General features: G+C 44.2%; 1 long non-coding RNA gene across 4 annotated transcripts; it reads left to right on the forward strand.

Annotated features, from left to right (window-relative positions):
* Window positions 1–488: 488 nt before the first annotated feature.
* On the forward strand, window positions 489–21,028 carry LOC123061214 (uncharacterized). Of its 4 annotated transcripts, none has more exons than XR_006428773.1 (4): window positions 489–964; window positions 1,041–1,158; window positions 1,335–3,993; window positions 20,510–21,028. It is a non-coding gene; the product is annotated as an uncharacterized lncRNA (long non-coding RNA). The 4 variants fall into 4 exon arrangements; XR_006428772.1 differs by lacking the exon at window positions 20,510–21,028 and having other exon boundaries at window positions 490–964; window positions 1,335–1,531; window positions 1,632–4,159; XR_006428771.1 differs by lacking the exon at window positions 20,510–21,028 and having other exon boundaries at window positions 491–964; window positions 1,335–1,531; window positions 2,911–4,159.
* The last annotated feature ends 5,141 nt before the right edge of the window (window positions 21,029–26,169 follow it).

The following is a 26,169-nucleotide window of genomic DNA, read 5'->3' on the forward strand; positions in this document are numbered from 1 at the left end:
GCCAGTAGTCTAGGGTCCGTAGATACTCTGGTGCAGAACCTGACGCTCAGGTGGCAGAAGAGGACCAAGTGCGGGAGAACCAAGTGCGGGAGAATAGCCTCCCACATCTGGCCAGCCGACACCTTCACTACTGGAAACAGGGAATTTTCCATCAGCCAGCTCTTTGCCATCTGCCAGCTGATGGCAAAGAACGTCTTTGCCATCTGCTTACAAAAAACAGATGGCAAAGAACTGACAGACGACAAAGAATATGGTTGCCATCAGCCAATTATTTGCCATCTACTAGTGGGTGGCAAATATGAGGTTGGCAAATCATGTGGCCGTCAATAGTGTAACGGCGTACCAGCCCCACCTCTTTGCCATCTGCCAGAAGACGACAAAGATTCTTTGCCATCTGCTGGCAGATGGCAAAGAGATGGGACTATCTCTTTCCTTGCTAAAAAAAGCAAATAGTGAAAAATTAAAGAAAAGAAAACCCCCAGCCTCCCTAAAAAAACCCCAGCCACCCGGAATCAGTCTCAGCCCACTCCCGTGCGTGCTGGATAGGGTTCCCCGCCACCCTCACCGGTCGCCGCCGCCCTCACCGGTTGCCGCCGCCGTCGGTTTCCCCTACATGGCTGGAGGATAGGCCATCCCGCCGGTCCATTCCCGCCCCACTGTGAGGGAGGAGACTGACCAGTTGCTCCTCCCCGCCGGTCGCCACCCGCCACCCCAAGGATCAAGGCCGGCCGCGCCGGTCCCTGTCGGTCGCTGCTCCGGATCCAGGCCGCCCACCGCCCCGCCCCCGTTTGCCCGATCTATTTCCCACCGGATCCCATCTTCGCCGCCGTCCGACGCGCCTTCTTCAAGGAGCTGCGACCCCATGTCTCAGAGGAGCTAGCCCCGACGCCATTGATGCCCGAGCGACGCTCCCAAACTAGGAGCGGCACCAGGACAACCACGCCCCCGAAGCCTAAACTGCAAGGTGAGCTCGTCCCCTTCTCTTCTTTCCTATGGATAAGTGTCCTGGCTCATGTTCTCTGTTCTGTACATGTGTGCAGTTTATTTTCAGAGTACTTGTTGTGTGCAAAATCCTACCCTGGCGCATGTTGTTGGTTGTTTAATTCTGGAATCACAAGTTAATGCATTTTGCTATGTGGGTACCCAGCCATCCAGTATGTGAGTGATTTCTTGGCAGCAGATTTATGATTTCTATGGATGCATCGCACTAATTGAATTTACAAATAAGTGTGTTCATTACAATCAGGGTTATCTTCCCATCTGTGTGGCTGTAAACTGTTCTGCTGCGGCTTCAATCATGAATTGTGAATCCCTTCCCCAACGTGATTTTCCAGGTCGTCTGCATTCCTAATGGCTCTTCTATCCGTGCATCAACACCAATATTGTATACAAGCTTTCCAATCGCCACAACATCTTGGTCTGGAAGGACAGAAGCGGCGTGAGATTTCTTAGATTTTGATGGATACATGCACAATGAGGATGATGCCAAATTTGGGCAACTACATTGCCGTCTCACCCCACTCACCCTCAGGTTTGTCTTCTGCCTTTTTCTGTTCTATTCTAATGGTACTTGATGCTCCCTGGATGGAATTAGTACATGAATGTTGTTTGAAGTGTGAGCTTGGATTCAGGTCGATTGGCTGAGTAAGTGGACTAAAATTAAGCAAACATATTATATCTTCCAGTTTCGGTGAGATCATGCACACATCAGCATATATACTCTCAAGCTAAGCCATTTTTTTACTTCCTATGACTACACTAATATCAGAGAATCAGTTCATACAGTGTTGAGTAAAAAGAATGTGTGTATCAGCCTGCTAATGTGGCCTCTCGGAATTTGGTGTATACGTTTCTCTAAATAGAGTCATGTTGGTCATATTGCAATTTATAGCTTGGGCTATTACAACTGTACCGCGAGGAAAAGATTGATCAATTTATCCTCTAGTAGATATATTAATATTGCAGTTAATAATCCTCAAGTCATTGCAACATAGAGTGTATGAACATGCAGGCTTCAAAATAGCATATAATTGATCTATTGATTCATTAGCAGAATATTGTCTAGGTAGTTTCATGTGATTTCTACCTCTAAAAACGTTCTATAGGATTTCTCAGCCTGAAAATTACTAAGGAGTCTCCATGTGACCGGGATAGATAGTATGAGCTTCCGAGAAATGAGAACAAACTAAACTTCAGTCTGACCATTCTATATCATTTTTGGAATATATATTTAGAAAGGGTGATCTTTTTGAGGGAAAACAAAGGGTGATCTTGATTGATTCCCCTAACTAGGTCCCTGTTTTACTGAATTAACATAATTGGGCCTTTATGCAGTACTTGGGGATCACTTACAGGGTCGTATTAGATTTTTCTGAAGATACCAACAAATAAATATATGGTCCCCTTGATTGAGTTTTTTATGTAGGAATTATGGCGGACATAAATCCATAAAAATACCATAAGGATTTCTTGATCTATAGGACTGTTTTGAAATAAAATACTTCCAACGATTACTTATATTGAACAACATTTTAGAGGGCAATTTCCATCGACTCAAATCTCTATGAAAAAACAGTTTTTTCACCAGGCAATCGTAAAAGTTCAATGCAAATTAAATTATGTGTTTTTAATAAAAGTCCAATCTGAGATCTTATGTTTTCCATATTTCATTACAAACCTGTGAATTCCAGAGGCATGTCGTTGCACAAAATCTGTAAATTATTACATCATCAAGATAATGCTCTGTTCATGCTACGAATATTAATCATCTCTGTTTATGTTGAATACAATCTTTGCTAAGAGTAACTTGCCAATTGCACTTTAACGAAAATCATTCCTCTATGTCACTATTAGAAAATTCATGTGTTTAATTATATCATCCTAATTGTCCATTGCATGTTCCTATTGTAGACATTAAAGGTGAAAAGTTCTGTGTGTACAACACTTTTCTGTCGGATCCCTATACGGAATTGATCCTGTGGTGTGCTCTGATTTGGATCTGAGTATGAATGGTTCAATGGTGCCGGTGTACGCCCATCGGACGGAGAACATCGTACACATATCAATGCTCAATACTGATAGTACCATAACTGTCGCATATCTGCCAACGTCTAGATGCATCCTTTGTCCTCAATTTTTGTGCACATAATCGTAGTTTGAGGTGCATTTCGTTCTTAAAAAATGTTGTAGTGTGAGCAAGCTTCAGAAGCATAGATGTTCACAAAAGATAAAAAATACTTGGTGGTGACGATTATCTATGAAACAGCACTAGAGGCTATGGCAAAGACATACGCCCTATCTTATCCCCGCAATGTCTATAAGCTTCATATGATTAAAAATGTTATATTATATTTGGTCAACATGTTGTGAGAAATTCATATCTAACATAGTAAATTGTTTAAAGAAAACATGGGTAATTGTTTGTTAGATACGAAAATGAAAATTGACGGGTGCTCATTATAGTTAGTTGTTTACAGTTTAATTAAGATGGCATTGGTACAGTGAACATCACAGGTCAGTATTAATTACTATGGTATTTGTATGACACACTCACACTAACATCCATAATACATAAAGTAAATACAATTTAATTATTACAAGTTTGCACATGTAGTGAATATTACAACATTCGTCGGCACTTATTTTTCTTCCAAGGTGCTAGCCCGTGCAGGCGCACGGGTTGACGACTAGTATTTACTAATTGGAGGCACTATTCGAGACACCACGTTAATCCTAGAAAACTTAACAAAATCATCCATTCGATCTGAGAGTTGCACCTCTGGAGCCGTTAGATGAAATCCCTCATAGAGTCATCACGAACTATCCCACGTAAGGAGTTCTTTCCGAGCCTACAAAAAAACATGTTCGTCTCTCCTTGTAAAAATTATCTCCGTCTGACATCTTTCCCATCTCTTCTACCCAGCCCCGATCTCCCTCCTCCGCCAAGAAAACAGCAAGCAACACCAGCCCTTCGTCAACTCTAATAGTACTGCTGTACGTACTGAAGTTCATTTGTTTCACTTCTTTTTTTTATAGCCATGAAACAGCCTTGGTACGTTACTCATTTTAGATTCTTAGATATCTCTGCACATGCTTCCATGTGGTAGCCATTACTGTTTCGTTCCATAAAAGTTACCATATTCGAGCATTCTTATATGCATATTTGTTTCCTAGATCTGTCAACACAAGTGTCTCCCTAAGGTCCTAAAACATTTATGGTGAATTATGTATTACAACAAAATCATTCTGCGAAAAAAGCCCATGTAGAAAATTACTCGATATTCTCTCTTTTATACTAAAATCTAACATATAGTAAATTGAGAAAAATAGCATGTGCCATCCGCAGCTCCTTACTGTTCTTTGCATATCGTATATTTATAATACATGGAGCTTTACCAATGTGTATTGTATTTTAAACAATACGTGGATTATGGCATCAAGGGTGAAAACAAATATGAAATATGTAGTTGTATATGATCTCCACATTTTGTTTCTCCTAGGTATTTTAAGGATACACCGTGTCCGTGCTTTTTAGCAAATATGTAGTTGTATATGATCTCCAAATTTTGTTTCTCCTAGGTATTTTAAGGATACACAAATGTAGTTGTGTATAATCTCCAAATATATATTTCCTCAACAAGCTTGTATAGTCCCCTTAATTTCATTTGCACAGTTGTTTTGATAAATTAGGTCTAGATTCATTGTGCCACTTCATATTTCAGAATACATGTGTGGGAACGAAGCATATAACTAATATTTTTTCATGTTGTAATTAGAAGAGGCTGATTTCATCTATTCATCGTTTCATCCATGTTGCATGAAAATGCCAATTGTATTTAAAGAAGAAAGAAACACTCATTGTTTGAGTTCAGTCCAATATATTGTAGCAGCAAATATTCTTATCCCTGAAAAAATATCTCAATTTTGAATTAGTATGAATTTGTTGTGGCCCATCCTAGAGATAATTAGACCGCTCCTGAAATTAATACTATTAAATGCATATAAAATATCCAAGGTTGATAATATAATAGCATGGAACAATCAAAAATTATACATACCTTGGAGACGTATCACTCTGGTGGAGGGAGGGAGTGGAGTGGGGCTCAGCTTCGAGCCAATTTAGGAGGAGACCCGAGGTGGCCATGGCGGCCATCTGAGACGAGGAGAGGCTCCAGGGCTCGGACGAGAGGCTAGGGAGGGGTAGAAGAGTGAGGCGAAGAGCTTGGGGCAATCGGGAGGCCTTGGGGCTGCTTAAATAGCCCAGGGGAGGGGGAGCTGCGCTGCCGTCATCGCGGACGCGTGGCCGGCACCATGGACGCATGTGCACGCGCATGAGCTCGGAGTTAGGCGATGGAGGAGGAACATGAGAGAGTCTCACGGGGCAGAGGAGGCCAATGGAGCGCAGGGAAGAAGAAGACGGCGAGCACCGAGCCAAACTGCCATTGTTCGCTAGTGGGCGCGCAGCGGCTTGCGTCAGTGAGGAAACAGTCGGAGGGGGAGAGGGGTCCAGGGGGACAACGACGACGAGGTGAAGCCAAGGGACATGCTCATGCGCGTGAAGGCGACGAGATGAGGAGGTGCCACAACACAAACGGCCACTGGACGCGACCACTACACACAGAGCGTGTGCACTATGATGCCATTAACGCAGGCACGGCGTGCACTGGCATGTAGCTGGGGAGAGGGGCTTGAACATGTTGTCTAGTGCGTAGTTCATCCAGGGTAGGTTGTAACTGTGGTGGTAGATCAGTGAAAAGTTCTCTGGTTAAATGGTAATTTACCTCTGAAGCTTACTGCAGTAAATTTGGATGAGCATTGGTGATCAACAGGAAGGTGATTGGGAGCAATGGAGTTGTCTGCGAGGTTTAGGGTAAGAAGGACTTTCATCCTGGTAACTTTGTGAAGATTAAGACCAAGATTTAATATACTTGCTTTGTAACTGCCAAATCTCGTCCAGAAATGAGATTTGGATGATGCACTCACCTGGTCCATCAACTTGAGCTCCAATTTGACAAGGCATTACGATTTGGTCATAGTAAGAAGCTATAAAAATTTCATACCAATTGGATTCATTAAATGATACTTCCTTCAAAGCTATCTTCACTGACCAGAATCTTGCAATAGTTCTAGAGAAATATTGACTTGATGAAATGGTGCCAAATTTGGTGGAGAGATGTTATTTGGGTAGGAGAACCATCTGGTAATTTATCAGGATTTTTGAAACAATATAAATTATACTTGCTTCACAACCTGAAAATATTAACAGAATCAAAGATTTGGTCATGCGCTCACATAGATGAATAGATGGGGCTGAATTTTGGAGGAGTGGGATAATATGAGCACATGAATGAGTGTGCAAAATTTCAACTCATTTGAATAATCCTAGCTAGCACCTCCTTCACAAAGACTTCCCTCAGACATGAACTTTGAAAAATCAAGTTTGGCTAAGCAAATAAAGTTGAATTTTGGCACAGGACAATTATTTGGATGATATATCATGCCCAAAAAGTTTGGGGGCAAATGGGCAAAGATAAATAACACTTGCTTCACAATGTGCCATTTAGGACAGAATAGGAAATGAATTTATTGAGCAAGATGACAAATATGGCCAATGAAATATTTTGCCATATTTGAGGAAGATATGACCCAAACAAGTTATAAGAATTATTTGGGGATTTTTGGATGGGCAAAAATGCAGTTTGCTTCACAACCTATGGCAGATAGGCTTATTCCTTTAATAGAAAAAGGAATATTTCCTAGAAACAGATTTTAGGGTTTGCTCAAGGAGTGAAGTGACATAATCTTGGCAAGGTTTTGAGAATGATGAGCCACTTGGGAGGGGGAATGAGTATGATTTCCCAGGTGGCAAGGCCACAGAACCACTTCAAAAAGAAGAACAGAACAAAAATCAAATAAATCAAAAAGAAAAAGAAAAGGGCCAAAAACCAGGCTGTTACATTTACCTTAATGATCTTTAGTAGTTACGGATGCTTTCTAGAGTTCCAATCATAAGTGCATATGATCCAAGTAGACAAAGTATGTTAGCTTATGCCTCTCCCTCACATAAAATTACAATAATGATCATCGATCTAGTTATCGATTGCCTAGGGACAAATAACTTTTGCGTGATAAAAAGGCTCTCTACTAAAACTAACATAGTTGTTTCTTTATCTAAGCAGCCCTTGTCTTTAATTTACATGCTCTTTATTATCTTGCAAACCTATCTCTTTACACCTACAAAGTATTTCAAGTTTCATATTTGTTCTAGGTGAACTTTAAGCGTACGTAAAGTTGTATCGGTGGTCGATATAACTTGAGGGAATATTTGTTCTACCTTTAGCTCCTCATTGGGTTTGACAATCTTCCTTATCGAGAAAGGGTACAATTGATCCCCTATACTTGTGGGTTATTACAAGACTATAATGAACATAAAGCTGTGAGAAGGTGTAGAAATAAATGAAAAAAATGATAGATGCTTCTCTAAGCAAAGGGCCTCCCTACGCATGCATTAATTTTCTGGGCATGCTTCTTTCTGCTCAATGTTGCGTGCACATTGCAACTTTATAGCTAGCTTGATGGCTCATCTTGCAATTTACACTGACACATTGCACCAAACATAGGAGGCAATAGAGATCACTCAACATCAGACAATTTTGTGCAGTTCCATTGAAATCATCTTCATTGTCCTGAATGCGAAAAGATAGAAAAGCACTGTACTTAAACGGTGTCGCAAAATAGTAGCACATATCAATAGCTCGGCATGACAAAACATGATCATTTGGACGAATGGGATATTGACCCACGTGAGGAAGATTATGCATAATTTTATAGGTGGTTAGTTGATTTCCACCTTGGGATCTCCTATGATGGCACAGAGGAAATTCTATGCAATCGATGAGCGCAATTCCTTTCGTGTGGCTGTAGAAAATTTTTCTGACTAGCCCCAATATATTTTTTGTATAGTTCCACTAAAATAATGCACCGTTGTTTGCACGACCCTTACTCACTAGATAGGCCATGAATGACTCGGTCTCTTTTATCTTGCATTGACAGCGCGGTTGTAGTGCTTGTTTGCTCCTCCACACAAGACATGCTCGTTCCACACTGCCATCAGAAAGTCAACTTATGAATAAGCTTTTTTCATCTTGCGTTGGTCATTCTACCTAGTTATGAATGTAGGAATACCTGGAGCACCGTGAGGTCAGCTGACAACAGGTTCCACTAAAATTGAGGTTTGTGCTTTCGTTTGCACAAATAGACACCATATGGAGATAGAAAATCCTATTTGCACAAATATGTAATAGAGTTATTTAAGCAGTGTCATTTTTATGCACAACAGCAACATCTCATATGTTATCAATGGCATTACACTGACAGTATGAAAAAGTGCCATTAACAAAGAAGTGCCATCACATCCAGCTCAACACTAGCACTAGATCAATGGAGGCTTACATTAACATGCATAACAATTGCATTATTACTCTTTGATGACAGATTGAGAGTAGCACTTGATCAGTATGTACATGCACGGTTAACATGAACGATCGTTCTAACAAAGGGTACACATCCTCGTGTCAACCATTGCGCAATTAAATTTTGTGCAGTTCCACGGAGATGCAACTATGTTACCGGTGTCAGATTTTATTGTAATAGCCCAAAACACTCTTTATGAGAAATAAAGCAAGACAGAAGCATTTCATAAAATGGCGGTGGCTTTGATTCAGTTTATTAATGTCAATAGATTGACAGCAACATTACTTAACAGCGACATCACATTAACAATGGCATTGTTGCATTTTACCTGTGATGTTAGATTAACAAAATATAGTAAGGGCATAGGGACAAGGGAGGCACAAGCATGTTTTACATCCACTGAGGCATAAAGTGGTGAGGCAGAGGTGTTGCCGAGTGCGGCAAACACGCACAACATGTCTGGATTTGTGCATTTTTTGTTCTCGCCAGTGACCTTTCCTATGTGACCATAGGAAATCTAGACGTGCTCATTCTCGGTTGCATTGTCGACCCAACACCCCCACTTTCTGTCCTTTTTCTACCAAGAGACCAGTCAGGCCAGCATCTTTATTTCTCTTAGAAACCAAGAGATCGGTTCATTAGCCAGTATCTGCAGTACCTTTTTTCCTCTAACAGTAAAATTTAGTTGGTATTTGAGTGTTCGACAAGCCGATGGAGCTAGCTACATGGGGATCTTTGTAATACTAGAAGAATATCCACATGTAGGATGCAATAGCGTAGGGAGCTGGGCCATTAGAACAATGTCAGTTCTAAAAGATGTTATACCTCCAGTCGGCGGGATGTGGCGAGGCAGGCGGCGGGATCTTACAACACGACGGTGGGGAGCAAGGGTGTGGAGGACCTCCCACACCGGCGCCAGGTCAGAGAAGATGGTGCGCGTCAGCTTCCTCCCTCATCACCGGCAACCACCAGCAGAAGGGATCTGGCCGTATCTATGACAACCGAAGAGAAGAGAGACAGAGACAAAGAGAATGGACACCGCCGTCTTGTTTAGATCCAGAGAGGGTGAGAGAGTGATAAGAAGAGAGCAACCCTGTAACGCCCACGATGTAGTTATATCTCCCACGTGTCGAGGCACGACTTAGAGGCATATATACATTGTGGTTTTGTTGCAAGAAGGGTCATCTTCACACAATCCCATGTGATGAACAAGAAAGGGATAAAGAGAGTTGGCTTACAATCGCCACGTCACACAGTACATAAATAATTCATACATCATCCAAAACACACACATAGACCGACTATGGTCAAATCCAAATGAAAAGAAGATAACCCCAAATGCTAGATCCCCGATCGTCCCAACTGGGCTCCACTACTGATCATCAGGAAACGAAACATAGTAACGACCAAGGTCCTCATCGAACTCCCACTTGAGTTCGGTAGCATCAACTTCTGGAGGAGTTTATTCAAAGCGAACTATCAAGGGGGTCCCATAACCCCAACCGCGTAAGGAACGCAAAATTAAGGAACATAACACCGGTATGATGAAAACTAAGGCGGCAAGAGTGGAACAAAATACCGAGCAAAAGGCCAAGCCTTACACCCTTTGCCAAGTATATAGATGCATTAATTAAATAAGAGATAATGTGATATCCCAACATATCCATGTTCCGACATGGAACAACCTGCAAGGCACCTGCAACTAGCAACGCTATATGAGGGGCTGAGCAAAAGCGGTAACTTAGCCAAATAACAGTTTGCTAGGAAGGAGGGTTAGAGGCTTGACATGGCAATATGGGAGGCATGATAAACAAATGGTAGGTAGCGCGACATAGCGATAGAACGAACAACTAGCAAGCAAAGATAGAAGTGATATCGAGGGTAATGGTCATCTTGCCTGCAAAGTTCTCAGAGTTGTCGAAAGCTTGCTGCTCGCTAGCGTACTCAACAGGTTCCTCATTCACGAACTCGTCTCCTAGCTCTACCCAAAGCAAGAACACAAGCAACGGAACAACAATCAATCACGGTGCAATGCACAAGAAACATGATGCAAGACATGGCATAAAATGCAAGGTATGATGTGCAATGCATATGGGTACTCCGGAAGGGAAAGGATGATCAAGGCATTAACTTAGCAAACCAAGTGTGCCGTTGGAAAGATGGGGTGATTTCGGTCGAAATCGATATGAGGATCACCGGAAACGGATGCACGGTTTGCAAATGACAAGCAAAACAAGAATGACGCAAATTTGCGATTAATAGCATCATAACACTTAGAATGCAAAAAGAAACTATGCTACAGCACTCCAACATTGCAACAAAGCACATGACCATAAAGTACAGATGAGGCTCTACAAATCATGAACACTAAGCTCCTGCTAGAACTCATTAAAACAATCTCAAACTAGCATGGAAAAAATGCAAATGATAACAGATTCACAGACTTTGAGAAAATACTAAGCATGTCAAAACAGCATCAGGAAGCAAAGTTTAGAGCTAACAAACAAGATTCTACATGAAACTATCATGGCAAACGAAGGCATGGCATGCTAGTACTAAAGGCATAGAACAAAACTACCTTACTTAACTTTACCCAAAGATGCACGGAAAATATGGTAGCACCCATGCAAACATGGCAAGTTATATGAACAGTTTCAGACTTAGAAGAAAAAGAGAGCATGGTAGAATCAGATTCATGATAGAAACTTTACAAGCTCAAACCACTCACCACAAAGGATTTCATGGCGTCACAAGTTAACCAACAGTAAGTGGAAATATTCATGAAGCTAAGCATGGAAAGAGAAAGTTCATAGGGTACATGCATCACTAGCAAAACACATAACAAAGTTGAATCTTATGTCAACAGTCTGCTAGAAATAATATTTAGCAAAAGTAAGGAATGGGAATGACATGCTATGTTACTCCATAATTACAACCAGAGGCATTACTGCATAGAGTAATACCACATTTTCAAAACATGCTTACTGTACTGTCTCAAAATGTGCATGGATCTTGTGGTAGCAACAAGTTTACAAGGCATCAAAATGTAATAGGAAATAAGATGGCATGATTGTGCTAGTCACCACATAGCTCACAAAAATACAAGACTTGCACCCCCGTAAAGATGGCATGATGGAGCTCATAAAACATGTAGACATCATGCTCACAGAATGCACACACAATTTGCAACGAAAATGAGAAATCATCAAGTTATGTTGAAATCCAGCAGACAACATCATATAGCACTTTTGCAAAGAGGATTAGGGCATCAATATGGACAATAAATGCATGTAAATGACACTAACATGAAGAGAATCATGAGACAAACATTTTGATATATCATATGCATGATTCGGAGCTATGAGCATGGAGATATAACATGATGAATAGGGCATCACAATGTTGCAGATTTCGGGACTTAGAAGAAAACGAGGGGTCAACCTGTAGATCTAGGGTTTCGGGCACAGACTTCGAGGATCGCCGGATCTCACCGGAACTTGGATGGGGAACGGCGGCCAGAGCTTGGGGGAGCTCGCCGGAGTCATGAGGGCACCGGATCCGGGCGGCGCCGGCGGTGAAGGGTGGTGGAGGAGGCGGCGCGGCATCGGGCACACCGGGCGGCGCGGGCGTGGCGGGGTCGTGTGGCGGCGCCGGCGAAGGGGGTAGGCGGCGGTGAAGGTCGAAGGCGGCGAGGCGCGCGGTGGCCGGCTGTGATAGGCTGGCTTATTAGGGATGATAGACTACTCATATCAATAAGGAATTTCTTCTTTTCCGGGAGCCCATTCGAACAGAACTCCAAAGTTAACTGTGCTTAGCTTGGAGTAGTTTCAGGATGGGTGGCCGACCGGGAAGTTGCTCCCGGGTGCGCACGAGTGAGGACAACATAGGCAGAAAATACTAGTATTGATCTGTGGGGCCAGTCTAGATCCCGCCAGGAGTAACGGCCACCGGCGGGTGTGTCCGGGGCGTTACAAGTTGGTATTAGAGCCGACCCACGTGGTTACACGGATGTTTGCGGACAGGTGCACGGTCATGTTGTGCATGATGTTTGTGACCCGTCGTGGCACACGACATGGCATATGTGTCGGACTGGATGCATAGACGTATGTTCCAAGAGGGAACGTTCTTGTGGCCCGACGAGGACGTCAGTTCCTCTGAGTGAGGGTGTATGTGATAGCCTGGCTTATTAGGGATGATAGACTACTCATATCAATAAGGAATTCCTTCTTTTCCGGGAGACCATTCGGACAAAACTCCAAAGTTAAGCATGCGCAGCTTGGAATAGTTTCAGGATGGGTGACCGACCGGGAAGTTGCTCCCGGGTGCGCACGAGTGAGGACAAAGTACGTAGAAAAGACTAGTATTGATCTATAGGGCCAGTTTAGATCCCGCCAGGAGTAACGGCCACCGACGCGGGGGCGATGCTGGTGCGGGCGGTGGTGAAGGTCGAAGGCGGTGAGGCGCGCGGGGGCGGCGCGGGCCGAGCGGGTCGGCGGCGGCGAGGACACGGTGGAGGCCACGTGGCGGCCTGTGGGTGGCAGCGGTGGCTGGCGCAGACGTGTCCGGCGCGGGCGGACGCGTCCGGTGGCGAGGTGGTGGTGATGGCTAGGGTTTTGGACGAAAATTTGGAAGGAGGATGCATATTTATAGGTAGGGGGAGCTGGGAGAGTCCAAACGAAGTGCAGTTTTCGCCCACACGATCGTGATCCAACGACGGAAAGCATGGAGGGGGTTTAGATGGGTTAGTGGGTTGTTTTGGAGGGGCTTTGGGCTGCGAGAAGAGAGGGGCTTTTACGGTTACCCGGTTAACCGTTGGGGTATCAAACGACCTCCAAATGGAACGAAACCCATTCCGAGAACATTTTCTCCCGCTCACGAAACGAGGTTTGAGCGGTGCAATGGGTGCATGTGGGAGTGCCGAATTGCGAAACGGACAACGGGGAAAATGACCGGATGCATGAGACGAACATGAATGCAAATGAGATGCACATGATGACATGAGATGAGATGCATGACATGAACAAAATGCAAAACAAAGATAAAAACCCAACCACGAAGGATATATCATATCGCATAGCCGGAAATGGCAAGAGTTGGAGTTACAAATATGGAACGTTACATCCGGGGTGTTACAACACTCCACCACTACAAGAGGATCTCGTCCCGAGATCTAGGACTGAAAGAAGTCCGGATATTCAGAACGGAGGTGATCCTCGCGCTCCCAGGTGGCTTTTCGCCCGGAATGGTGCGACCACTTAACTTTCAGGAATTTGATTGAATTGTTGCGAGTCTTGCGCTCGGTTTCTTCAAGAATGGTCACGTGATGATCATGATAAGACAAATCTTTTTGGAGATCAATCTCTTCGAAGTTGATAGTGCGCTCAGGCGTCTTGAATCACTTGTGAAGCTGTGACACGTAAAACACATCATGCACGTTTGTGAAGTTGGACGGAAGCTCGAGTTGATAGGCGAGGTTGTCTCTTTTGCCAATGATCTTGAAAGGACCCATGTATCTAGGGCAAGCTTCCCTTTGATACCGAAGCGTCGAGTGCCTTTCATTGGAGAGCTATGGAGGTAACATGGTCTCCGATCTCGAAAGCTAAGTCACGGTGCTTGTTATCATAGTAACTCTTCTGGCGCGACTGCGTGGCTTTGAGATTTTCATGGATGACTTTACATATACCTTCAGCTTCTGTGATCAAGTCATTGCCAAGGAGTTGGCGTTCACCAGTCTCTGACCAATTGAGAGGAGTACGACACTTTCTGACATATAGAATTTGAAAGAGAGAAGTGCATATTACACCCCTCAACTCTAGCCCTAGTCTAATATACAACCCCCAACTCCAATAGCATCTAGTTTACACCCCCAACTCTCAAAACCAGGCGGAATTCAACCCTTCCCTCCCCGGTGACCGGTTTTGACATGTTGACTGGGTGAACAGTAAATTGAAAAGAAATATATTTTCTTAAAAATTACGTTTTTTCACCGGCTGAACAGTAAAATTTTAAAAGTTCTAAATAAATAACTAAATATAATTTTGATTTTTTAAAATGTTGATTTTTTGTCCGGGTGAACAGTAAATTTCAGGAAAAAAAATAAGGGAATTTTTTTCTGAATTATATTTGCATGAAACAGTTAACAGTTCGGGTTGATATATTTTTTTGTTGAGAGACCACTGAAATGTCCAAACAAGCTGAAAATTGTCACAGACATCACACGCTGAAAAATCGTCCACGCAAAAATAATTCGGTTTTTTTGGAAAAAAGTATTTTTGGAATTTACTATTCACCAGGTAAAAAATCGAAACTGTTTGTTGAATTTTATTTCCAATTTCTTTTTGAATATACTGTTCACTCATTGGAAAAAAAATATTTTTTGATTTTTTTGTTACTGTTCACCCAGTCAACATGTCAGAACCGGTCAACTAGGTTAAAACCGGTCAACGGGGAGGGGAGGGTTGAATTCAGCTTGGTTTTGAGAGTTGGGGGGTGTAAAGTAGATGGTATTGGAGTTGGGGGGTGTATATTAGACTAGGGCTGGAGTTGAGGGGTGTAATATGCACTTCTCTCAATTTGAAATGGGGCCTTGTCCGAACTTGCATGGAAGGTGTTGTTGTAGGAGAACTCGGCATAAGGGAGAAAATCTTCTAACTTCATACGGAAAGAGATGACACAAGCCCTGAGCATGTCTTCGAGGATTTGATTAACTCGCTCGACTTGGCCACTTGTTTGAGGATGGAAAGCTGTGCTGAAGCGAATGTTGGTGCCCATGGCCTTCTGGAAGGAGTGCCAGAACATAGAATTGAAAATGCTTCCGCAATCTGAAGAGATCAATTGCGGAATACCGTGCAAGGAGACAATTTTGGAGGTGTATAGCTCTGCCAACTGAGCTGCTGCGATAGATTCTTTGATTGGAAGGAAATGAGCCACATTCGTAAGCTTCTCAATGACAACGAAGATAGCATCATTCCCACGCTTGGACATTGGAAATCCAGTGACAAAGTCCATCTCGATATGATCAAACGTCCGTTCTGGAATGGTAAGAGGTTGGAGGAGACCAGCTGGTCATTGGTGTTCTACTTTCACCCTTCGACAGACATCACATTCATTCATGAATTGAGCAATCTCTCGCTTCATTCGAGTCCACCAATATGACTGCTTGAGGTCATGGTACATCTTCGAACTTCCTGTATGAATGGATAGAGGAGAATTGTGCGCTTTGTTCATTATGACCTTCCTTAGATCATCTTTAGGAACCACAATCCGGTCCTCAAAGAATAAAGTGTCTTTGTCATCAATGCGATAGCACTTGTATTTGGATAAGCCCTTGGCAATATCGTGTTTCACCTTCTTCACCATGGTATCAAGGAGTTGTGCCTCACGAATTTGGTCTTTCAAAGTAGGAGTGACTTGAAGGTTGGCAAGAAAATCTTGAGGAACAACTTGGAGATTGAGCTTGCGGAAAGCTTCACAGAGATCCGGTTGGAACGGCTTGAGGATTAAGCTGTTGCAGTAAGCCTTTCTGCTCAACGCATCTTCAATAACATTGGCCTTGCCTCGAGTATATTCAATACTTGGATTGTACTATTGAATCATTTAGACCCAATGAGTTTGCTTGAGGTTGAGGTTGGGTTGAGTGAAGATATACTTGAGGCTGTTGTGATCGGTGAAAATTTCCACTTGCCTTCCCAACAATAAATGTCTCCATGTTATTAATGCATGGACAACTGTCGCCAATTCGAGACCGTGAGTGGGGTAGTTCCTTTCATTGGGCTTCAACTGACGAGAGGTATAGGCCACAACTTTCTTCTCTTGCATTAACACAGCGCGGAGACCTTGCAAAGAGGCATCACAGAAAACTTCGAATGGCTTGGATTCATCAAGAGGAGTTCAGACAGGAGAGAAGACAAGCTTCTCTTTTAGAGTGTTGAAAGCAAAGTCACACTCAGGAGTCCAGACATACTTGACATGCTTCTGAAGGAGGTTGGAAAGAGGCTTTGCAATCTTAGAGAAATTCCCAACGAATCTTCGGCAATAGCTCGCAAGTCCAAGAAAAACTGTGGAGCTCCTTGACATTCTGAGGAGGCTCCTAGTTCACAATTGCAGAAACCATCTCCGGATTAACAGCAATGCCCTTGGTGGAGATGATATGACCAAGGTAAAGAAGTTCATCAAGCCAAAACTCACATTTGGAAAACTTCGCATAGAATTGATAGTCTCTGAGCTTGTCGAGCACCAATCGCAAATGTTTGGCATGATCCTTCTTATTCTTGGAGAAGACCAAGATATCATCGAGATACACCAGGACAAGTTCATTTGTGTAAGGGTTGAAGATGAAATTCATCATGTGAGAGAATGTTGGAGGAGCATTGATAAGGCCGAAAGACATGATAGTATATTGATAAGAACCAAAGCTTGTTCTGAATGCTTTCTTGGGGATATCTTGTTCACGAATGCGAATCTGATGATAACCCATATGGAGGTCAAGCTTGGAGTATACTTTTGCACCTTTAAGTTGCTCGAGTAGCTCATCGGGGAAGTGGATACTTGTTCTTTATTGTCTTCTTGTTCAATGGACAGTAATTGACACAAAGTCGGTCCGTGACATCCTTCTTCTAGACAAAAAGAACACCACAACCCCACGGAGATGAACTTGGTCTTATCAAAACCAGATGCTCTTGTTCATCGAGCTATTTCTTCAATTCCTTTAGCTCCTTTGGTCCCAGCTTGTATGGACGCTTGCAAACGGGTTCAGTACCAGGCTCAAGATCAATAACGAATTCAACTAGCCAGTGAGGAGGCATTCCCGGAAGCTCTTCTGGAAAGACGTCTTGGTACTCACAAACGACTGGAATCTAAGAAATTGCATCTAACTCGCCCTTCTCATTGAGAGAAAACAGTCGAGTGGTCTCGTCACGAGCGGCATAGATGATCATATCCTCAGAAGAGTGTGTCAATTGAATCTCCCTCGTAGCACAATCAAGTTGAGCCTTGTGCTTAGAAAGCCAGTCCATGCCGAGAATTAGATCAATATCCGAGTCGCCAAGAACAATTGGAGAAGCCAGAAATTTATAGTTACCCAACTGGACAGAGACATCAGGAGCAACCAAACTAGAAGTCATAAGCTTTCCCGAAGAAACAACTTGCACAACTTTGGACAAGATCTCTGTGTCAACATTGTGCTCCAATGCAAATGGATATGACATGAAAGAATGCGATGCACCAGAATCAAATAAGACTTTTGCAGGAATATCATTAACTCGAAGATTACCCATGATCACTTGAGAAGAATCCTCTGCTTGAGGTGAATTTATCATGTTCACCCTTGCAGACTTGGGATTATGCTTGACCACTTCATTGCTTGAAGATCTCACAGGAGGAGGAGGCGGAAGGTGCCTTTGGTTGAAGCACTTGTTTGCATAGTGACCTTTCTGCTGACACTTGTTGCAAGTCACCTCTGAGAGCGGATGATGATAAGGAGCACTTGACCTTGGGGCTTGAGTCCGAAACTTGTTCTGATAGCCCGGGTTGGGTGGGTGGAAAGATCCTTGGCCACCTTTGTTCTTATGTTGGTAGGGCTGATGTGATGCCCACTATTCGACCGTAAACTAATCATACACGCAATTGTGCACAATCAAGATCATGGACTCACGGGAAGATATCACAACACAACTCTAGACACAAATAAAATAATACAAGCTTCATATTACAAGCCAGTGTTCTCTAGGGCTCGAATACAAGCACGATACACAAGCGTTAGTGGAAGCAACAATATCTGAGTACAGACATAAGTTAAACAATGATGCCTTAAGAAGGCTAACACAAAAGCAACACGATCGAAGAGGCAAGGCCTCATGCCTGGGACCTCCTAACTACTCCTGGTCGTCGACGGCCTCCACGAAGTAGTATCCGTTGGCGGTGGCATCTGGCTCCAAGGACCCACCATCTGGTTGCAACAACCGGAAAGAAGGAACAAAGGGGAAAAGGGGGTAGCAAAGCAACCGTTAGTACTCATCCAAAGTACTAGCAAGCATCAGATCTATACTAAGTATGCATTGGTATCAAATGGAAGGGTTGTATATGTGGACTGAACTGCAGAATGCAAGAATAGAGGGGAAGGCCTAGCCTATCGTAGACTAGCATCTTCAAGCAGCTCCAAGCATCTTGCAGCATGCAGAAGAGTAAAGAATAGAAGTTTAATTAACAAGCATGTTGTAGCATTAATGCCCAGAGATCCTTCCTCGACTCCCTGCGAGAAAGCAATCCCGGGCCACATATCTCAAGTATCCATTTCTAGTTGTATTAGATCAGGATATAAGTCTGAACGTTCGTTACCGTGGACACGACTATTAATAGATAATCTTCCCTGCAGGGGTGCACCGCGTTTTATAACACGCTTGATTACTCTGGTCGGACACTAATTTCAGGGTCAATGCCCGGCCTCGGAAGATCAACACGTCGTAGCCCTACCTAGGCTCAGTAGAGAGGTCCCCGCCGGTCTACATCCTAAGCACTTTGGGGTCTGGGCCCATCGCCCGTTGCACTCCAGGTCGTTGCGTGCAGGGCGGGTCCAGGCTCCACCTCTACATGGATGATGCCGTCCCAACCGTGCCACAATGCTGAACTGGACGTCTAACACTACGTCATCGAGGCCAATAACAATTCTTGCGTGCTGGTTAGTGCGTAAAGGCCAAAGGCCAACTCAGAACAAATACCCAAACCATAGTGTATTATTAGCTTGTGGAGACGAGCAGAGACTCACGATCAATGTGACCCCATCGCCCCATCTCGTGGACTTACAACAAGGGCCCAGAATGCCCTGCCGTGCCACATAATTATCTTGCGGGTGCTCTCCGGGCCGGCCCGACTTTCACAAAGGTATCAAGTAAAGTCAAGGTAACTGTGTGTCCAAACATCAAGGGGAGAACCCGAGGAATCACCCTCGGTGAATTCCACTTGATGTAATCATCAAGGTGAACGTAAAAGGAACCACCATCCAGGTTCACACTTGAGGGGTTGCACAACAGAGTTGTATCGGGAGTGGTCAAGGAGGAATCACCCTCGATGACCATAAACGAATGGCTACAAAATAGAGTTGTCATCAAGAGTGCGTTATGAGGTATCACCCTCGGCACTCAATAGTAGCTCTGTAGAGTCAAGCAACAAAAGGGACGTGATGTGATGTGAGGTGTCGGGTTTCGTCATCGATCACGTTGATCGAGTCGTCGATGATAAAGCAGGGGAAACAAGGACAAGGTCGGGGTGACGTGGATCACTAACCAACCTATACTAAGCAGTTTAGGATAAGAAGGTAAGGTATAGCAGTAGGTACAAAAGCAGGCTATGCATCAGAATAGGAGCAATCAATTACAGTAGAAAAATCTAATGCAAGCATGAGAGAATGGAATGGGCGATATCGGGATGATCAAAGGGGGGGCTTGCCTAGTTGCTCAGACGAGAAGGAGGGGTCGTCGGTGACGTAGTCGATCACAATGGCATCAGCAATAGTCTCGGGGTCTATCGGAGAGAAGAGGGGGAAGAAATAGTAAATATAAAGCACACAAATGCAACACAGGTGCACGATATGAAATTAAGCGGTGCTAGGTGTGCCCTAACGCGGTACTAGGCAATACTGGCGAAGGGGGAAAACATCGGGGAAAGTTTTCCCGGAGTTTGTCATTTCTGGACAGACGAACTAGATGGGGAAGGTTGCAGGTTCGCTATGCTAGGGGCGTGTGGCAGACGAATGGAGGGCGTATCCAAATTCGAGCTACAATTTATTTTATATTATTTTTAGAAGTTTTATTGAATTCCTGTAATTATTATTAAATCTGAAATGGGGTTATTGCATCAGCATGACATCATCATGACGTTAGCGGTCAACAGAGTTGACCAAATTCAACCCTGACGTGTGGGGCCATTCTGTCATAGACTAACAACTAATTAACAATTTTAATTAGTTAAAAAGTTAATTAGGACAATTAACATGATTAATTAAGTTAATTAATTATTAAACTAATTATTTTTTTGTAAACAGGGGCATGGGGCTCCATTGTCATAGGCCCCTGGGGCCTTAACGGGCGCATGGGTTTGGGCGGAGCCCTGGGCGGGTGCTCGCCCAGCAGGGCTGCCAAGGCCATGGCCACGACCGGCCACAGCGGGAGTTGGCCGGCGAGCGACGACCGACGGAGGCAGCACAGGGGCGAAGGAGGCGGGCGCGGCCATCGGTGGGCTCGAGCGGGAGCGGATAGAGGTGCGGGGTCAGACCCCTGGGCGCAGGCGAGCACCTAGATCGAGCGAGGGAGGTGGGGGACATGCGAGAGAGAGAGAGAGTGGGGGATCGAGGGGATCGCGCGGGGGGAGTGGGGGTGACGCTAGGGTTTCGGGCACCCGAGGGGGTTAGTAGAAGGCGTGGTTGGGCCGGCCTAGCGGCCTGGCAGCCTGCTGGGCCGGCCAAGTGAGGGGCGAGGGCCTCTCCCCTTTTGTGTCTTTTTTGTTTGTTTGCTTCTTTGCTTTTATTTACTTTGCCATTTGACTTAATTACAAATTTTGAATCCGAAAGTGATAGAATCATCGCGAGGTTAACAATAGGAATCGCGGTGACATGGCGTCATTAGCATGGGATTAATGTAGCAAAATTATCCATGCATTACAATTCTCCCCCACTACAAGAAATCTCGCCCCGAGATTTAGGAGGTAGAAGGAAACAGTTCATGGTATTCATCACGCAGGCGATCCTCATGTTCCCAAGTGGCCTCGTCTTCAGAATGATGTGACCATTGGACTTTGAGGAACTTGATCACCTTCTGACGTGTGTAGTGTTTAGCTTGGTCGAGAATACAGACCTGATGCTCTTTATAGGAGAGGTCCTGTTGCAACTCAAGTACTTCATGATCCACTGCTCCGATTGGGTCCTTGAAGCAACGACGAAGTTGTGACACGTGGAACACATCGTGAACCTGAGAAAGGTTCGACGGTAGTCCTAACTGGCATACCACTTTTCCACGCCTTTCGAGAATAGTGAATGGACCAATATAGCGAGGAGCTAGCTTGCCCTTGATCCCGAAGCGGTGTGCACCCTTCATTGGTGTGACCCGAAGATAAGCCTTTTCGCCAGGGTGATAGACCATGTCTTTATGATGGCGGTCATACTGACTTTTCTGACCTGACTGGGCAGTCTTCGGATTCTCGTGAATGACACTGACTTATTCTTCGGAGTGTTGGATAATATACGGACCAAAGAATGGACGTTCCCCAGTTTCTGACCAGTTTAGAGGGGTTCGGCACTTTCATCTGTATAACACTTTGAAGGGGGCCATCTTCAGACTAGCCCGATAGCTATTGTTGTAGGAAAACTCAGCATACGGGAGAGATTCCTCCCATTTCTTGCCGAAGGAAATAACACAAGCTCGAAGCATGTCTTTGAGAACTTGATTGACTCATTCAACTTGTCCCTGCGACTGAGGGTGAAAAGCAGTACTGAAAGACACATGAGTTCCCATAGCTTCTTGGAAACTTGCCCAGAATCTTGAAGTGAATAAGCTGCCACGGTCTGAGCTGGTAACCAATGGAATGCCATGGAGTGAAACAATTTTAGACATATAGAGGGTTGCCAGCTGGCTAGCAGTTATGGTTTCTTTGATGGCCAGAAAATGTGCAACTTTGGAAAGCTGGTCAATGATGACAAGTATAGCATCATTACCTTTCTGCGATTTGGGAAATCCAGTGACGAAGTCCATTTCAACATGGTCCCATTTCCATTCAGGAATAGAGATAGGTTGCAGATTTCCAGCAGGCCTTTGATGTTCTTCTTTGATACGACGATAAACGTCACATTCAGCAACATAAGGAGCAATGTCTTGCTTCATATTTGACCACCAGAATCTCTGACGAATGTCTTGGTACATCTTGGTGCTATCGGGATGAATAGACAACAGAGTGTCATCAGCTTCTCTCATTACTTCTTGAACCATATCCAGGTTGTCTTTTGAAGGAACCACTAGGCGACTTTTAAAGAACAAGGTGTCATCATCTTCCACAGTGAAGAATGAGGACCTTCCTTCTGCGAGGTAGCGCTTAATCTTCTCAATTTGTGGGTCATACTTCTGCATTCTCTTGATGCTCTCCACGAGATCTATTTCGACAACCAGGGTATTGAGGGAACCCTGAGGTACAACACGGAGGTTCATCTTGCGGAACTCCTTAGGAGGGGGAGCGAGTGCACCCGGAGGAACAATATGGAGGTTCAACTTTCTGAATTCTTCAACAAGCGAGGGCTGAACTTTGTGAACCTGGAGGTGGTTGCAATATGACTTGCGGCTCCAGGCATCAGCCATTACATTAGCCTTGCCTGGTGTATAAGAAATACCTAAGTCAAAATCTGCTACGGTCTCCATCCATCTCTGGTGACGGAGGTTCAGGTCTGGCTGGGTAAACAGGTACTTCAGACTTTGGTGGTCAGTGAAGATCTTGCAACGATTACCAAGATGGTAATGTCGCCACTGTTTCAGTGCATTGTATGATAGAAGAAAGCTCGATGTCATGAACTGGGCAGTTCTCTTTGTGAGGGCGCAATTGACGAGAGGCATAAGCAATCACTCTGCGCTCTTACAATAGGACACAGCCTAATCCTTGTCGTGAAGCATCATAGTAAATGACGAAATCCTTCTTAGTATCGGGAGGAGCAAACACTAGGGCAGAAGTCAACTTGTCTCTGAGCACTTGGAAACTTCCCTGACACTTTTCTGGCCACTCGAACTTGACGCCTTTGTGAAGCAGACCAGTCAGAGGCTTGGCGATCTTGGAGAAGTTCTCGACAAATCGACGGCAATAGCTGGCAAGTCTGAGAAAACTTCTGACTTGTTTGACATTCTTTAGAGGAGTCCAGTCGAGAATATCCTGAACTCGCTCGGGATTGACGGCAATACCATCCTCGGAGATCACATGGCCAAGGTAGGTTACTTCGGGAAGCCGGAATTCACACTTGGAATACTTAGCATATAGTTGATGCTTTCGAAGCTTTTCCAGAACAAGTCGAAGGTGTTCAACATGTTCTTCTTTGTTCTTGGAATATACAAGGATATCATCCAGATAAAGCACAACAAACTTGTCGAGGTATTCCATGAATATATAGTTCATAAGACGAGAGAAGCTGGCTGGAGCATTGGTTAAACCAAAAGACATAAAGGTGCACTCGTATGAACCATAGTGAGTAATGAATGCGGTCTTGGGAATATCCTCTTCACGAACCCGAATCTTGTGGTAACCCAACCTCAAATCTAGTTTAGAGAATACTGAGGAACCAACAAGTTGATCATACAGATCGTTGATTCTGGGAAGCGGATAATTGTTCCGAATTGTTGCCTGGTTGATAGGTCGGTAATCTTGGACCAAACGATTCATACCATCCTGCATCTTGACAAAGAGAGAAGGTGCTCCCCAAGTAGATGAACTAAGGCTAATGAAACCCTTGATAAGAGATTTGTCAATTTCCTCCTTCATCTCAAGGAGTTCATGCGGCGGCATCTTGTATGGTCGCCTGGCTATAGGAGTAGTGCCCGGTTTCAAGTCTATGATGAATTCCACAGCTCTAGCAGGGGGTATTCCGGGAAGTTCTTCTAGAAAGACAACCTCAAAATCACGAATGACTGGAATGTTCTCTATTCCCTCGAGAGGTGAAGCATTCAATGCATTTAGAACATATATCTGATTCTCAGCATCCTGGACCATCTGGGTTGAGTAGTTGATCAACTGTACAAAAGGGTGAGTGAGCTGGACTGTCTTGGCGGTACAATCAATAGTAGCTTGATGGGCTGTCAACCAATCCATACCAAGAATGATGTCCATGTTGGAAGGTCCGAGAACAATGAGAGAAGCCGGAAAAAGTAAGCCTCCAATTTCGATTTGGTTGCGAGGGCTTACCATTGTGGTTTGCCACTTGGATCCCGAAGATTGAACCGCTAAAGGAATTGGTAATTCTTTCATGTATAACTCATGCGACTAAGAAAATTGTTGGGACACAAAAGCATGCGATGCTCCTGAATCAAAGAGAACAGAAGCTGGCACTAAATTAACATGAAGAGTACCCATCACAATTTTGGGGACTCACGAGGTTCATCCATCTTGACATGGGTGACTTGACCACCACTCATAGCAGGCGGTCCGGCACTACAACTACTGATATGATTGTTTCGTCGGCCCTTCATACAACCCATAGTATAACATGGTGCCCTTTTAGGCCGATCCTGGCGACAGTTGTGAGCACGGTGTCCAGGTTGACCACATTTGTGGCATAAGCCATCATTATGGGGAGGAGCCATAGCATTGGACTGTCCACACTGAATCGTTAGCTCTCTCGATGGGGGAGGAAGACGAGGCGCAACATAAGACAACCTAGGTGTTGGAGCAGGTCAGTGATGAACATTATGTGGGATCCAGACTCGACGTTTCTCATCAGGCTGACTCGCGGATGGGCCAACATCTCGAGTACGCTTGAGCGATTCCTGGCACTCAGTCAGACCAATTTTAGTTCGGAAAGCTTGGCTGACAAGCATTGCAAAGTCTGTGCAATCATGAGCAACAAGTGTGAGCTTTATATCGTAGTCCTTCACGGATTTTCTCCTGCTTGCGAGCATCAGTGCAGACGTCATCCGTAGCATAGCGAAATAATTCAAGGAATTTCCTATGATATTCATCCACAGTCATTGTGCCCTGTGAGAGTTTGCGGCACTCCTTCTTCTGGTCTATTAGACATTGAGGAATGTGCCGTGCACTGAAGGCTAACTGAAATTCCTGCCAAGTGGTTACAGTCTCTACAGGCAGCATACCCCTATGGCTTTCCCACCATTGAGCAGCTGGACCCTTCAAGTGGAATGTCACAAAGGTGATGTAACTGGTAGGGGAAATAGTGGCTGATTCCATCTCAAACAGGATGTCACGAAGCCAATCATGAGCATCCATAGGATTGGTGGAGTTGCGGAAAATGGACGGGTTGAGGCGCACAAATTCTGGCAGTGTTATTAGGGCAGGCTGTTGATGAGCATTCTGGTTCGTAAACTGAGCCATTACCCCAGTCATAAACTGGCGATTCTATTCAAACTGCCGCATCATTGCAGCAATATAAGGTGGAGGTGGAGGATCGTCAGCCATTCTGCTAAAAACATCAGGGAGTAGTTTTAACAAGAGGTTGGAGCAGGTGTGTGGAGTCATTCATGATGTAACTTGAACATGAGTGAAGGCATAGTATGTACAAAATAATAGTCATTAAAGACATACATATACAAAGCCAATTACATGCTGTTAGTATGAGTTCCGACAAGAGAAATATCCTAGACATACTAGGCGGCACGCTTGCACGTGATGGAGGGATACAACAATGAGACATAGCAAAGGCTACACCAACGTCTGAAAAAACCACTAGAGCAAGGAATCTGCAGGGGACGATGTAGTGTGCCCTCGATAAAAGGATCCTGCGGCCCGTGATCAAGGTGAAGCAGATCCTGGGCCTCAATTCAAGAAAGGCATATTAAAAAACACCAGATGGATGTGATCACGAGAACCTAGGATAGAGTTAGCAAAATCATTTAACTCGAATAGGAGAGAGATTAGAGTCGCAGAGTATACATGGAGTGATGAACGATATCTTCTCTTCATCTTCCTTAGACATGAAGATCTGATAATATCTTGAATATGCATCAA

This window comes from Triticum aestivum, chromosome 3A (genome assembly GCF_018294505.1).
Source record: "Triticum aestivum cultivar Chinese Spring chromosome 3A, IWGSC CS RefSeq v2.1, whole genome shotgun sequence".
NCBI classification, from domain to species: domain Eukaryota; kingdom Viridiplantae; phylum Streptophyta; class Magnoliopsida; order Poales; family Poaceae; genus Triticum; species Triticum aestivum.